The 16,526-nt window shown below is 40.2% G+C and overlaps 1 long non-coding RNA gene across 1 annotated transcript in view; it reads left to right on the forward strand.

The window, feature by feature from the left end:
* Positions 1 to 16,526, forward strand: part of LOC128566028 (uncharacterized) — a 120,067-nt gene that overhangs the window by 2,756 nt on the left and 100,785 nt on the right. The gene's annotated exons all lie outside the window — the stretch shown is intronic.

A 16,526-nucleotide genomic window follows, 5' to 3' on the forward strand; every position in this document is an offset into this window, starting at 1 on the left:
GAAGACATATACATTATTCATGTTTTTAAAATGATTTCAGGGGGCGGCACCTGTGGCTCAAAGGGGTAGGGCGCCAGCCCCATATGCCAGAGGTGGCAGGTTCAAACCCAACCCCGCCCCAAAAAAAAATGATTTCAGAAAGGCATGGCCATACCAGAGGGAAAAACTTAATGTGCTAGTCAGGAGGCTAATCAATTGTTAACAATGAAAATGCAAGAGTAATTTATGAGCTAATAATTTTTATGTTTGGGGAAAAATGTTACTATTTTAAGCTCCAATATGAGGCACACTAACCACAACTGAATGAATTTTTACTATTTTATTTTATTACTTTTTTTTTTTTTAAGACAGTCTCACGGTGTTTCCTCAGTAGTGTGCTGTGGTGTCACAGCTCACAGTAAACTCCCAACTCCAGGGTGCAAGCAATCCACTTGCCTCAGCCTCCCGAGTAGCTGGGACTACAGGTGTCTGCCACAGTGCCTGGCTAGTTTTTAGAGATGGGGTCTCGCTCTTGCTCAGGCTGGTTTTGAACTCCTGACCTTCAACAATCCACTCGTCTTGGCTTCCCAGAATGTATTATTTATTATACACTCCCAGAGTGTATTATTTTATTTTAAGATGAAGCAACAGAGACTCAGAGTAGTTAGGCAGCTCTGCTACCAGAGATACAGAGCAAGGATAAGTTCTCAAGGATTTCTGTTCAGGTCTGTCTAATTTAAAAACTGCTGCTTTTTTGTTGGTGGTGATTTTATTTTAAAAATAGGGTGAGGTGCGGTGGTTCATGCTTGTTACAAGCCTGGGCAATATAGTGAGGTCTCATGTCTACAAAAAATTAAAAAAATTAGCAGGGCATGGTGGCATATGACTGTAATCCTAGCTACTTGGGAGGCTGAGGCAGAAGGATCACTTGAGCCCAGGAGTTCTGGGTTGCAGTAGCTATGATGGTGCCAGGGCACTCTAGCCTGGGTCACAGAGTGAAACCCTGACTCTAAAAAAATTAAAAAATAATATAAAAATAGAATGTACGAATTCTTTACTTGGTGTAGAATATACTTCTAAGGTAAACTTTTGTATTGAAGTCTCATGTATGTTCAGTAAAATGCACAAATCTTCAGTGTACACTTTGATTAGTTATATACATACAACATTCAACCAGGTTAAAAAATTAATTAGCCATGAGAAGAACGCCAATGAAAATCACAGTGAGGTACCACTTCATACCTACTAGAATGGTTATAATTTTTTAAAAAAACAGACAATAACAAATGTTAATAAAGACATGGAGAATTTGGGACCCTCCTGTACTGAAGGTGGAAATGTAAAATGCTGCAGCCACTTTGGAAAATACTCTGGCAGTTTCTCAAAAAGCTAAACAGAGTTATATGGCCCAGTAACTCTACTCCTAGGGTATATATCCAAGAAAATTGAAAATACAAGTTTATGCAAAAACATGTACATGAATGTTTGTAATGGCATTATTAGTAACAGCCGAAAACATTTATACTAGCCAAATGTCTATCAGCTGATGAATGGATAAACAAACTATAATATAGTTACACAATGGAGTATTATTTGCCAGTAAAAAGGAACAAAGGACTGATATATACTACAACATGAATAAATCTTGAAAATACTATGCTAAGTGACAGAAACGCAAAAGAAAACACATATTGTATGATTCTATTTGACAGGGATTGGGAGGACCTAACTGAGGGGAAAGAATGGGAAATGATGACTAAAGTATAAGAGATTTCTTTATGTTGTGATAAAAAATGTTCTCAAATTATGGACATGGTTGCGCAAATGTGTTAAATCCTAAAAAACTATTGAATTGTTTCAGTGGGTGAATTGTATGGTATGTGATTATATCAATGCAATCGTTTTTAGGAAGAAAGAAGAAGTACATTGAAAGGGTACCTCTTTTAGTTTTGATAGAGGCTAGGCTTTTGCCTCTATCAAATGGCTTTTGATCTGTGAACCACACATGCTGGGTTACTGTCAGCCCCAGAAGTAGGCATGGGCAAAGCTAAACAGGGAGGCCTCTGATATGGTAGGACTTAACACCAGGGAAGAACATAGATTCATACCCTCTGTGGCCAGCTTGCCCAAGGGGAACAAAAGTTAGGGATAGTTAGGCTGCCCCCTGCTGCAGGGCTAGAAGGGACATTTTCAGATTCTCAGCCCAAGACTACTCTTCACGGGAGGACCACACTCTACTGGAAAATGGTGGACCTGAAATGAGCCTGCCTTCCTTGTCTTCCCACATGCACCAATATGATAAGTCACTCTACTTCTCCATTGGGTAGAGTGAGATGAAGATATGGAGAAACCAAAAATGTCAACATAGACACTTCGTAGAACTCCCTTCAGTTGCAAGTAACACTTCAGGAGCAGGGAGGGACCATTTCTCCCAGCACTGACCAGTTCTGCCCTTATCATTCATATTGCTATTTAGCCTCTAATCATTTCTTGTCTAGACTATACAAGTCATCTCCTAACTGTTATGCTACCTCATTTTCTGAGATTATGCTCAGGGAACCTTCAGAACAGGTATAGCCTAAAGATTTTATTTGTCTTGCATAGCATTAATTTTTTTTTTTTTTTTAGTTAATTGCCGTGGCAGACACTTCTGGTAACTTATTCAATACATGTTCTTTCTTTTCACTTTACTAGCACCACCTAGCTTTTCGTCAGAGTGGCATCATGCCTAGCTGAAGAGTTATGTCCCTTTTACAACCCGGAGTGGGAAAGTGACATCTTTGGCTGAAAAGGTGATTGGAAAGTTGCTTTGTGGGGCTTTCTGGAAAGTTCCTTGAGTGGAAGCATACTTAACTTGCAGGAGCCTTTATCCTTTTGCCTTTCCCCTTTGTCCTATCTTGGATGTAGATGTGAAGCTGTGGGTAGGATAACCGTTTAGCAAAGGTTATCCAAAGGTAACGTGTTGAGGATGGATTCCACATGCTACAGGATACAGTGGAAAGCTGAAAGGAACTTGGGTTCTGGTACATTAGGGAACCACCTTTTCAACCTGTGGAATTTACCTCTGAATTTCTAGTTTTGCAAAGAAAAAACACTTTATTTATTGTAAGCCACTATGCGTCAGTTTTATTTTGTTACTTTCAGCCAACCTAACTGAACAGATTTGGTACCAGAAGTGGAGTGCTTCAAGAAATAGAACCTAAAATTTGGCATTAGTTTCATTAAAGAACCAAGGCTTTGACAACGGAGACACAGATTTCACAGACCAGGAAGAACATGAACCTTGTTTTATGATGTCAAAACATTTTCCATGAAAAACTGTCTCCTTTTATTTCTTGGAACATAAACCACGATGGTTTATATTGTTGTTAGGGGGAAGAGTCGATACAATTTATGTTGACAGGTTGTGGTTACTTCTTGCCACTTTCAGCATAGTCCTAAAGGATCCTGGTAAATTCAGACTAGAACTACCTACTTTGTAAGCAGAGACAGATATTAATATAGTTTGGGTTGAGAGCCACTCTCTGCCTATAGCCTCCAATCTCAACTGACTGAGAAACCCTTGTTCTGGAGCCCCACAGATTGAAAAGCCAACTTATTTCCCTGATGCTGACACTAGCAAGGCTAGCTGCAGCAAGTGGGTAAAAATGGAACCTTAGGCCTTTCTAAAGATTCTCCCTTTAGGAGTTCTTAACCAGAAATACATCAGAACCTGCTGATAACAATTAAATTAAAGATCTTTTCCCATAGGACCTACTGTTTCAGATTGCCTCAAAAACTGTTACTCTAGGCCTAGAAGAAAGGACTTAAAAACTCTAGAAAGATCTTTGGCAATGGCTACTCCTGCATGAATCTTACAATAGAAAGCCTTCCATATTTTTGAGGGATATCCTCTCAAGAACTGTGAAGGCTCTGAGATTTTTACCATACTTGCAAGCTAACAAGTTAGCCTGCCAGCGTGTTGGTGGATGTTGGTAGAAGACATAAGATTTCACGGGTTAGAGACAAAAGACTTTATTACAGCAGAGTAATCAATACGAGCTCAGCAGCATATTTGCATCAGTTTCCCTTACCCCCAGGTCCCGGAGGTGCTGTGTGGATGGGCCCAAATATGTCAGCACTCACAATGGGTTGCATTACAGATAAGAAACCATGAGCTGAGGGAACCCAAATATTTTATAATGCACGGTAAGCTGGCCTGCCCTTCGCTCGGTATAAAAACAGCTCACCTTCCAAGGCTGTTTGGTATACAAATATTCTTGAAAACATAATCTGAAATGATGAGCAGCCAGTGATTCTGCTTTCAAGATATGTAGAGATACAACAGACCCATGGAAAATCGTCTCCCAAGAGTATATGATCAAAGAAACTCTATACTTGCCTGGCAACAGCCTTTGGTTTTTCAACCCCTAAGACCATGCTAGGTGCTTAAGCTCTCACCAAGGAGAAGTGAGCTTTGAAGGTTCTGCGAGATCTCCAGGAAAGGCATCCTTTCCAAAGCCCTTCTCAGATGAGGTCATAGATAATAATGGACTAGAAGGATTCTTCCAGAGAGACTATCAAACATGATAATCAATATATCATCACCAAGCCAAGGGGTCCTCATTCTTTCTGCGAGAAGGCAGTGTTTGGTATTTGCTGTGACTACCAAATGACTCCCAGTCTCTTGTCCTTCATCTGGAGATGTTACTACCTTTCTGCTCCTTCTCTATTGTACAATGAGGATTTGGAGGCAATTATCTTCTCTTCTAGTGCTGAGCTCACTGCAGATGAGGAGACACATCTGGATGTGCATTTCATCCAGAGAGCTATAATTTGGAGTTGGATGCAGTATTTGGATGAATTTTTAAAATATTGTATCCTCTTTTGGACAGGGAATACATTTTTATTTGCATGAGGGCTATTGCTTTCTATTAGATGGCAGAATTTTATTGTTTATTCCTATGTTGCTATTAAGTTTAAGTAGAGAATAAGGACATATTAATGGTGACCAGCTAAAAGGTGTGGTGCAGTGGATTTTTTTTCCTTGTATTTTTGGCTGCCTAGCACTTAACACCCTTTTGATGATTTCCATCTCCCCTGGGAGGGAATCCAGAAAACAAATCCCCAAAATTTGACCTGGGCTTCATTAATTAGATAAACCCACTTGGCACTAATATTCGGAAGTGAGCAACTGTGAGAAAGACAGCTCTATGCAAAATCTGCTTGGCCAGGTGTTGGCAGAAGCCTCTGGCTTTGTGGGACGACAATGGTGGTGAAGATTTTTCTCTTCTGCTGTCTAAGACAGCAGCAGCAGTGATTAATTTGTACTAGACTAGTGTGTGTGTGTGCATGGGAGGGTGGTGGTTTGGAATATTGTTTCTAGAACAACCTCAAAACTGTTTATCCAATTAGCCCAACAATTCTGTGAGTTGTCTAGATAGTTTTCTTTCTTCTTTTCATCGTTCTTTTTTGGAAATATAATATGCATACAGAAAAGCACACAGGTCTGGTAGCATACCAAGGACAGGAGCAAGGAGAGGAGTTCAACTCCAGGTACAGACAGGAGATGTGGTGTCTATAGATAGTTTGAAAACAACAAAGCAGATAATAAGTCAGTCTGTATTTTATTATCATCAGTGATAAAATAGTCCTCCCTGAAAAAAGAAATCTTTAGATGATTAAGTTGTAAGCAATTGATACAATTACTGTCAAATTTTAAAAAATATAATCATACATATATACCAAAATCAAATAAAATGTTTACAATTTATTATCTTTTTTTTTTTTTTTTTTGAGACAAGGTCTTGCTCTGTTACCCAGGTTAGAGTGCAGCAGCCACATGAGAGCTCACTACAACCTCAAACTCCTGGGCTCAAATGATTTTCCTACCTCTCATCCTCCCAAGTATCTGGGCCTACAAGTGTGCATCACCACACCTAGCTACATTTTCTAATTTTTTTTTTTGCAGTTTTTGGCTGGGGCTGGGTTTGAACCCACCACCTCTGGCATATGGGGCTGGCGCCTTACTCCTTTGAGCCACAGGGCCGCCCTACATTTTCTAATTTTTTGTAGAGATGAGGTCTTGCTGTGTTGCTTAGGCTGGTTTTGAACAGTTGGCCTTGGTTTTATCCTCTTGCCTCTTGGTTTTATCCCTTAATTATTGTACTCTAGTTAATTTGGAGAACTCTCAGTTCTAACAACTGGGCCTTGACATACATGCAGGCTCAGCTACGTGTATACATTTCAAGAGTCAGTCTTGAAGGCTTGAAATTTTTGTGCTTTTGACACAGTTTTTGTTTCTGACCCAGAGTTTTTCTACATATTTTGGTATTTTAATAGGAGGTTCTAGGCTCAGTGCCCATAGCACAGCGGTTATGGCACCAGCCACATACACTGAGGCTGGCGGGTTTGAACCCAGCCTATGCCTGCTAAACAACAATGACAACCACAACCACAATAACAAAATAGCCAGGCGTTGTGCTGGGCACCTGTAGTCCCAGCTACTCAGAGGCTGAGGCAAGAGAATTACTTAAGCCCAAGAGTTTGAGGTTGCTGTGAGCACAGCACTCTACCAAGGTGACATAGTGAGACTCTGTCTTAAAAAAAAAGGAGGTTCTAAATAGATAACTGCCATGATTGTAAATACAAAGACAAGTACAAATTGTACTTCATACATAATATGTTTTACTGAATTGAAATGTCTTTTTAAATTTATTTATTTTTAAAGAGACAAGGTCTCACTATGTTGCCCAGGCTGGTCTGAAACCCCTGGCCTCAAGAGAGCCTCTTGCCTCAGCCTCCCAAGTAGCTGGGATTATGGATGTGAGCCACTACACCATATGAAAATTTCTTTTTTTACATTGTTAATTATTTTAACAAGCAAAAGTTCTAGCAAAGTGTTTAATACTTAATTGATGGGCAACGGAGTGAGACTGTGTCTCAAAAAAAAAAAGATTACATGTAGTTTCTCAAATGCAAAGAATCTCTCCACCTCCTTTTGAACTTGGTTGACTTGTACATTGCTGTCAAGTTCTCTCTGGATAAAGCAAAGCCTAAGCCTCTCCTGTCTCTGCTGCTCTCTCCTGCACCCTGCCCCCAGTCCTGGCCGCCCTTTATCTGGGCTCCCATTTCCAGCAGCACACATCTCTGACACTGGATCTACTGTGTACTGTGCAGTTTGGCTCACTCCTCTCTCTCTTAAATCGAAGGGACTGTTCCATGTAGACAGTAGCCTCAGTGCCAGAACAGCACTCATTTACTTAATGTTTTTTGAATGTACTAAACACCTTCTTGTGCGCCAGACACTTGAGACACATCAGTGAGCAAGACCAGCAAAGGTCCGCACCCAGGTGGAGCTCCATTCTCCAGGTTCCATCTAACCCACCTGGAGGGATCTGAGCAGGAATTTCTTGGATTGCAAATCCCAGTGATAGTGGGACTTACACTTAAACCCAAAAGGGCAGGCCAGACAGTCCAGAGGCATTCTGTCTGCAGCATTGAGGATGTGGGGGTGCTGGTGGGAATTCTGGGAGGCTGGGGAAGTACGGAGGGCCATGGGAAGGAGAGGAAGATGAAGCTGGCAAGGATCAGAGGCCGGGATGCAAAGGGACTCACGTACCCTGCTAAGGAGTTTGCACTTTACCCTGTAGACAGCTGGAGTCCTGTTGATGATTTTATGCAGGGGAATGACATGTTTATATTTATTTTGAGGAAGATAATTCTGGCAGATGTACTGGAGTGGTGAGAGACTGGGCAAGTCACTTAACCTCTCTCTTCCTCTGTTTTACCATCTATCAAAAAAGAGGAACCATATCTGCTCCACTTACCTCCTAGGATTTTGGTGAGAAATAAAAGAGATAAGAGATGTGAAAACACTTCGTAAAGTATATGGTACTGTAAAAATGCAAGCTGGTGCTGTTGTTATTTCAGCTGTACTGCATTTGGGAACATGGTTTTAAAGAAGCCCAAAGAATCAAGTGAAGCCCACGACTCCATTTGTGTTTCCCAAGAAGAATACAACCCAATAATACTTTAATTTATATTTTGACACTCCACTGTACAAAGAACTAAGAAAGTTTTAAGCTCAGCCCTGGCAGAACTTACAGTCTAACTGGAAAGAAACAGTACCTCTAGAAAGGGAAAACTTGTGCACGCTCAAAAGAAAACCTATGTACATGAAAATATGATCTAAATCCAAGAGGGAAGTGCTGGTGGGGGGTGGTTGGGAGGAGTGGAGACTCACTGTAAGAAAAGAAAGTCGTGTAATTTGTCCTAATGAAGTGATGATTTGCTAAATAATACTTCTGCTATTCCACCCCTCTAATAAGGCAGAATGGGAAAAGGAAGGAGGAAAACAGGAGGTAGAAATTTTATTTTTTTTTTAATTTAATTTAATTTTTTTTTTGGCCGGGGCTAGGTTTGAACCTGCCACCTCTGGCATATGGGACTGGCGCCCTACTCCTTGAGCCACAGGTGCTGCCCGAAATTTTTATTTTTTAATTGGTTACACCATGCAATCTATTTTTCCAAAAGCAATGCTTTAAGGACAAATGATGACATTTTGATATTTTCAAAATCTTGTCTTGGTAATACATATGAATAGGCCTCCTTACAGGAATATCTTAGTCCTTAGGCACCAAGTACCTTTCCCTTTTCAGGTATTTGTTGGTTAGAAACAGATCACAGACACATTAAATTATGTTTTTAGGTTCCTTTTTGAGGACAAGTTTAAGTGGCTTTTACGGCTAGTCCCATTAATTCCATAAATGTGCTATATTACATTTTAAATTGTATATCCATTTGTTTTTTCTTTTGGAGATTATAACGACAAGATGTGTATCTTTGTAAAAGGGATGGAACTCTCAGTGTTTGAAAAATACTGATAGAAAATAATATCATAAATTGTTTAATAAGGCAAAATTAGCTTCTTCCTGGCCTTGGTAAAAATATTATTTAATTTACTAAATATTCAAGGGTGGCAAATTATCCTTTGACTCAAGGATTTTAGATAGTGATCATATAACTTTTTTTTAATTTCAAGAAATTTAGGAGGTACAAGTGATTTTTGTTACATGGATGAATTCTGTTATGCTGAAGTCAGGGCTTTCAGTGCATATAACCTTTAATATACTATTTTGACAAGACAAGCATCCAACAGAAATGACGTTTTCAGTATGTAAATGTTAGTATATGCTTAGCACATGATAATCATCTCATTAAGCCAGCAATCTGGTTAAGAAGACAGGGAAAAAAAAGAGAAAAAAAAAAAAAAAGACAGGATTTAAAAATAAGGAACAATGAGCAGAAATACAATAAAGGATAAAATATGCTTAACTATAGTTAGAAGAGCCTAGGTTAGAAGAGCTCAAGAAGTAAAGTGGCCTGGTTAGAAATGATACTTCAGTTGTGAAGCTGATGTATTGTGAATGTAAACGTGGCAAGTCCTCTTTGCCAAGGATATGGAACAATGGAAAGAGTCTGGGGCATCCAGGAGACCCGAGTCCTCATCTGTGCGCTGATACCTTCTAGCCACCTGACCCTGGGTAAAGTACTTAACCTCACCTGGGAAGTACAGCTTTTAGTAGCACCAATCATGCCTGTCATCCATACATAGTAGCAATTTCCAGAAAAGAGATAAACATATCAGTATCTTTATATTTAGTTCTGTCTCTTGCTACCAACCCAAGAAAGATTTTTAGCCATGGTGGGATATTTTCCCCAAAGTCCTCAGAAACAGGGAAAAGGGAGTCATTTTCCTTTTGACCTTTAGGATTATACCTTTGGGTGATGAGAGTGTGCAGGTGGAAATACAATTGAATAGGCAGATCAGCGTGAATTATGAGGAAGGTTGAAAGGCAGGCAGAGGTAGAAAACAACAGGCCCCTGCTAGCTTAAGCAGGAAGGGTCAAAGGGATGAAAAGCGGAGGAAGAGTTGGTGCGGGAGTGGAATGTGAATGACAGGAAAAATCAGATATGAGACATTTTAAAATAGCATTTTTCCCTCTTACACTAAATGTAATATGCATAAAGCAAACTGGGAAGTCTAAAAAATGCAAAGAAAATTATTAGTGAAAGTCCTTCACCCTGAGATACTTGTTGCTCATGTTTTGCCACATTTCCTTTCACGCCTCCCCACTTGTTACCCCCAACAGATAGTTTAGAGAAGAATATTGAAGTAAAGATGACTTCGGGCTTATATGGAAAGCCTGCCTGGATTGCCATGCAGAATAAATCTGTGCTTTCAGTATTTTATGCATATGTAGCATGGAACAAAAATAATTTTCAATCAATAAATGCACTAGCAGAACTCTTTTCTGAGAGAAGACTGTGCTTTTATTTGTAAGAAAAACAACATAGTAATGGGCCTTTTGAGTTACGCGAAGTTAAAAGCAAATCCCGCTTTGGGATAGAGCAGTTCAGGATGAGTTGTTAAGTTGCTTTGAATAATAATGTAAAAGGCAATCTGGCTGTGATCAGATAATTTCTGTAGAAATTATTACTGTTACTTTCATAATTTTTTTTTTGAAACAGTCTCACTTTGTCACCCTAGGTAGAGTGTCATGGTGTCACAGCTCACAGCAATCTCAAACTCTTGGGCTTAAGCGATTCTCTTGCCTCAGCCTCCCAAGTAGCTGGGACTACAGGAGCTTGCCACAACAGTCCGCTGTTTTTAGAGACGGGCTCTTGCCTTGGCTCAGGCTGGTCTCGAACCTGTAAGCTCAGGCATTCCACCCACGTCAGCCTCCCAGAGTGCTAGGATTATAGGTGTGAGCCATCGCACCCGGCCTTTATTATAATAATAATGTTATTATTATTAGAGATAAGGTCTTGCTCTATCACCCTGGCTAGAGAGTGCAGTGGCGAGGTCATAGCTTCCTTTAACCTCAAACTGCGGGGCTCAAACACCTCAGCCTCCCAAGTAGTGGGATTGCAGGTGAGCACTACCACGCCTGGCTAATTGCTCTATTTTTTTTATAGAGATGGGGTCTCACTATTGCCTAGGCCGGTCTTGAATTCCTGGCCTTGAGTGATCCTCCCTCTTTAGTCTCCCAAAGTGCTAGAATTGCAGGTATGAGCCACAACGCCTGGCCAAAATTATTATTTAAACAGAGTGCTTACTTGCTGGGGTTATGGGAGAGATTCTGGTGTGCCTCACTAGGGGTGAGGACTGAGGAGAAGCTGTGGGGGATTCCTGTCTTGAGGTCCAAGAGCTGGCTCTTGCCCCTCAACAGCAAACTAAGGGCTGAGCAGAGAGATGTCCTCTGAATTCCTGAAACGGAGCGTCATCAATGAACTCTAGGTTCTAGCAATGTTTCCATAAACAGTACAATCTTTTATTATCAGTGCTTGAGGAATTAAAGCAATTATAACTTCTAGGAGTGTCACAACCTAAGGGGAGGGCATCAGCCCAGAGAAGTGGATGAGTTACAGAGGAGGAAAAGGGTGATGAGCAACAGCTAGGGCAGGTTTGGGGATTCTCACAAAAACAGCAGCCATGGTAACTGCACTCATGTGGTCCTTATTCCATCAGGGACGATTTAGAGACCTCTACAGATATTCACTCATTTAATCCTAGCAACAATCTTACATAGCAAGTATATTATTATCCCCAGTTCATAGTGTGGGAAACTGAGGTCCAGAGAAGTCAGATACCTGCAAGGTATCTAAAGAGTAGTGGAGGCAGGATCCAGGTCCATGCATGGTGGTGCCCAAATCTGTGCTGTTAGCTGCTGCCCTCTACTGTTACTTGGGATGAGACTGCGCATTCTGTAATCCCTTCAGACAATTGACGTTGAAAACAGAGGGAAAGGATGACATGTAAAAGCCTCAGAACTTGGGGACTTCGTCAGAACACTTGCCAGATATTTTCATTTTTAAACATTTTTATTTAAAAAATTTAATTGACAAAGATGATACATATTCAGGGCGTACAATGTGATGATTTGATGTCTGTATACATTGTGTAATGGTGATCACAATTAAATCAACACATCCATTATCACCCACACTGTACAATACATCCCCAGAATTTGCTCATCATATAACTAGAAGTTTGTACCTTTTGATCAAGATCTCTCGTGAGCATTTGCATCAGATGGCTCCCAGATATTTTTGTTCATGTATTTGTTCCATTCACCAGGCTTATTTATTTTATTTTATTTTTTTCAGTTTTTGTCTGGGGCTGGGCTTGAACCCACCACCTCCAGCATATGGAGCCAGTGCCCTACTCCTTTGAGCCACAGGTGCCACCCCACCAGACTTGCTTCTTCATGGACAAGAATGTTTTATAATCCCTCTGGATCCTCATAGCCAACCACATAGTAACCACTCAAAAAACATTTAACCAAAGAACATATGGGACACATCAGTGATGGCTCCAAGGTGTTGAGTCTGGTTTACTGAGAGAAGATTGTGACTTCTGACAGACAGCTAACTCGTTTATGGGAAGATCTTTCAGCTTAATAAGTATGCTATTATTTGGAACAATTTTAATAGTTTTGAGACTTTCTTCCTGATGAAAGTCTGTGTTAGGCAATGGGCTGAATTTTGCATATAATTTTTCTCCGCTGCCAAGGCACAAAATGGAAGGAAACAATATGATATTTACAGCCTTGAACATTATCAAGATATTTGTGAACAAGTAATAAGAGCAATCTGTGAACTTGATAAGATTTACAGCATGGGGTGGCACCTGTGGCTCAGTTAGTAAGGCGCCGGCCCCATATGCCAAGGGTGGCGGGTTCAAACCCAGCCCCTGCCAAACTGCAACCAAAAAATAGCCGGGCGTTGTGGCGGGTGCCTGTAGTCCCAGCTACTCGGGAGGCTGAGGCAAGAGAATCGCTTAAGCCCAGGAGTTGGAGGTTGCTGTGAGCTGTGTGAGGCCACGGCACTCTACCGAGGGCCATAAAGTGAGACTCTGTCTCTACAAAAAAAAAAAAAAAAAAGATTTACAGCATGTTTAAATGTAGTTTCTAGCTCTAATATATGATAAAACACAGAGGGACATTCAAATAAAATGCTATATTTTATTTGAAGGTACGTGGAATAGCTGGCCAGTGCCCAGTACCCCAACTTGGAATCTTAAGTTCCCTACTAACAAGTCCGTGGAGAATGACTGCAGCTAATGATGTTTGACTACATATAGCTCAGGCCCTGAATGATGTGTGTTTGATATTGGTTGCTATTATTTTTGGTATTAGGTTAAAGCCAATAGAAAAGCAAGATTATAACTTAGAACCAAAAAAATAAGTATAAAAATTCTAATATGTACAGAATTGGGAAGAATGGTATAATGAATTCCTATGTACCCATAAACCAGTTTCAATAGTTATTAATTTATGGGCATTTTTGTTCACACATTGATCGTCAGTCCAACCCATATTATTTTGAAGCAAATCCCAAACACCTCATCATTTGTCTATAAATATTCCTGTAGATATCTCTAAATGATAAGGATTCCTTTTTCTTGACTTATCACATCTGAAAAGTTAAATCATAAAACTCAACAATAGGAAAAGAAACAATTCCATTAAATTATGGGCCACCAAAGACCTTAACAGACTCCTTGCTAGAGAAGATATACAGATGGCAAATAAGAATAAGAAAAGATTTTCCACATCATATGTCATGTGGAAAATACGAGTCAAAATAATAAGGAAATTCCACCACAAGTCTATTGAATGGTTAAAATCTGGAACATTGACAACATCAAATGTTGGCAAGAATGAGGGGCGACAGAACTGCTATTCATTGCTGGTGGGGATGCAAAATGGGGTGACCACTATGGAGGACTGTTTGGAGATTTCTTTAAAAATTTAACACGTTCAGGCGTGGTGCCCATATCTCAGTGGTTAGGGTGCCAGCCAGATACACCAGGGCTGGCCTGCTAAACAACAATGACAACAACAACAACAAAAACAAAAGCCGGGTGTTGTGGTGGGTGCCTGTAGTCCCAACTACTTGGGAGGCCGAGGCAAGTGAATTGTTTGAGCCCAAGAGTTTGAGGTTGCTGTGAGCTGTGAGGCCACAGCACTCTACCGAAGGCAACATAGGGAGACTCCATCTAAAAAAAAAAAAAATTTAACATGTTCTTACCATCAGTGTGCTTCTTCCATATTTATCCAAATGAACTGAAAACAAAACCTGCATATGGGTGGTGGTGTTTGTTTGTTTGTTTTTTATTGTTTGGGATTCATTAAGGGTACAAAGAATTAAGTTATGCTAATTGCATTTGTTAGGTAGGTAAAGTCCCTCTTATAATTGTGTTCAACCCCCAAGAGGTGTGCCATACACCATGGCCACATGGGTGTTTATATAAATTTTATTCATAATTGCCCAAACTTGGAAGCAGCCAAGATACTCTTTGCTATGTAGCTAAATATGCTACGGTACATCCAGCATATTATTCAGTGATGTAAAGAAATGAGCTCTCAAGCTATGAAATAAATACATGGAGGAATCTTAAATACATATTACTAAATGAAAGATGCCAATCTGAAAAGTCTACATAGTGAATGATTCCAACTATGTAACATTCTGGAAAAGGCAAAACTAAGGAGATAATAAAACCTCAGTGGTTGCCAGAGGTTGTGTGTGGGAGAAGGATGAATAGGCAAAGCATAGAGGATGCTTAAGGCAGTGAAAACAGTATAGTATGATAGTATAACAGTGGATACTCATCATTATACATTAGTCCAAACCCACAGAATTTACACCACAAAGAGTGAACCTCAATGAAAACTAGGAATGTTGTGTCTTTATGATGTGTCAATGTAGGTTCGTCAGCTATAACACGTGTACCATTCTGGTGGGGGATGTTGGTAATGAATTTGAATGTGTGAGGGAAGGGCAATCTGGGAAATCTCTGTGCCTTCCTTTTGTGAACCTAAAACTGCTCTTTAAAAAGATAGTCTTAAAAATTAATCACAATTCCTTAACATCATCAACTATGTAGTCAGAGTTTAAGCTTCCCTGACTGTATTGTTTGATGTTTTACAGTTTGTTTGAATAAGGATGCACTAGAATTTATACCTTGTGATTAATTGATTTGTCCATTGAGTTTCTTTTAATTTATAGGTTCCCCTTCACCTCTATTTTTTCTTTCAATTTTGGTTCTATGGAGCAGTGGTCCCCAACCTTTTTGGCGCCAGGGACCAGTTTCATGGAAGACAATTTTTCCACAGATCTGGGGTTGGGGGAGAGATGGTTTGGGAATGATTCAAGGGCATTACATTTATTGCACACTTTATTTCTATTATTATTACATTGTAAAATGTAATGAAATAATTATACAACTCACTATAATGCAGACTCAGTGGGAGCCCTAGGCTTGTTTTCCTGGAACTAGATGGTCCCAGAGTTAGTATCACCACCTCAATTCCACCCTAGATCATCAGGCATTAGATTCCTGTAAGAGTGCACAACCTCTTGCATGTGCTCCTATGAGAATCTAATGCCTCGGCTGATCTGACAAGAGGCGGAGCTCAGGGGTGATGTGAGCGATGGGGAGTGGCTGTAAATACAGATGAAGCTCAGTCACTCACCCACCGCTTACCCCCTGGTGTATGGCCTGATTCCTAGCAGGTCACAGACCATTACCAGTCCACAGCCTGGGGGTTGAGGACCACAGCTGTAGAGCTGTAGAGTACCTCACATATGAATTTTATAAATTGCACTTACATAGTATTGCTCAAATGGTCCTTTTTCCTCTGCGTTTCCTGTATATTGGTTATTATGTCTAGAGTTTTGATTAGGTTTATTTGACAAGTAACAGTTTATAGGTATTTACTTCTACCAGGAGTCACCGTTGCCTGCTTATTTTACTTTTTGCAGTATCACCAGTCATGGATCATTATCTCAATCCTTAATCCATTGGAGGGTTGCACAATTCACTAACTCGTTAGAGGTTACCTTGATTTTTCTTTCTAATTCTATAAATCCTTCATTATTTTTCAGCTGAAATAATTCTATAAAGAGAAACTTCCTCTCATCAACTATTTGGTGGATATAGTTCATAAAAGAGAAGCAGGATAAACACTTGATTCTTTCTCCCTTATCTATAAAATATTAAAATAATAAGTTGGGCGGCACCTGTGGCTCAGTGAGCAGGGCGCCGGCCTCATATACCGAGGGTGGCGGGTTCAAACCCAGCCCCGGCCAAAATGCAACAAAAGAAAAATAGCTGGGCGTTGTGGTGGGCGCCTGTAGTCCCAGCTACTCGGGAGGCTGAGGCAGGAGAATCGCCTAAGCCCAGGAGTTGGAGGTTGCTGTGAGCTGTGTGACGCCACGGCACTCTGGCAAGGGCAATAAAGTGAAACTCTGTGTCCACAAAAAAAAAAAATAATAATAATAATAATAAGTTGATTCTCCAGCATTCTTCAAAGATGATAACGGAGGTGCTTTTGAAATATCAGTTTAAACTCATGGATTTGTGTATATTTGATAAGTTTCAATCCACTGGGATTATTGGCCATTGGGATCATTTATAAGTTGTCTCTTGAGTCCTTTTCAGAGACCTCAGGAGTCATTGAAGGCACTCTAAACTTTCACAGAAAAATGTTTCAGGT

This window comes from Nycticebus coucang, chromosome 14 (assembly GCF_027406575.1).
Source record: "Nycticebus coucang isolate mNycCou1 chromosome 14, mNycCou1.pri, whole genome shotgun sequence".
Classification (NCBI taxonomy): Eukaryota; Metazoa; Chordata; class Mammalia; order Primates; family Lorisidae; genus Nycticebus; species Nycticebus coucang.